General features: G+C 25.0%; 1 protein-coding gene across 1 annotated transcript in view; it reads right to left on the bottom strand.

The window, feature by feature from the left end:
- The window catches only part of LOC108691980 (cytochrome P450 4C1-like), a gene marked incomplete at its 3' end in the record, with an annotated part of 9355 nt that overhangs the window by 3807 nt on the left and 5152 nt on the right, over nucleotides 1-396 (bottom strand). The gene's annotated exons all lie outside the window — the stretch shown is intronic.

Here is a 396-nt window from a genome sequence, read left to right on the forward strand (position 1 = left end):
GAATATATAATTTTATATAATATTTATATCTTTGTATGAGTATATTTAAAATAAATAAAGAACAATTTATAGGAATTCTAAAATCGTCTGTTTTACTAATTAAACGCAATAATTTTTTTAAAGGATTTTCGTACGCATTATTTTTACAGATTACGAAATCCTTATCCAAAATAAAAATATAGGTATTAATACTAATCCTATATGTGAAATTTATGTCGAGAACGAAAAAAATATTTTTGAAATCAAGATTTTAAGTATAATTTCTTAGATATGGCACCTAAAGCTATCAAATCATGATATTTTTTTTTATAATATAAAAACTGCAATCTCTTTCTCTCTCTCTGTCTCTCTCTCTCTCTCTCTCTCTCTCTCTCTCTCTCTCTCTCTCTCTCTCTC

The sequence above is a fragment of the Atta colombica genome, unplaced genomic scaffold (assembly GCF_001594045.1).
Source record: "Atta colombica isolate Treedump-2 unplaced genomic scaffold, Acol1.0 scaffold107, whole genome shotgun sequence".
NCBI lineage: Eukaryota > Metazoa > Arthropoda > Insecta > Hymenoptera > Formicidae > Atta > Atta colombica.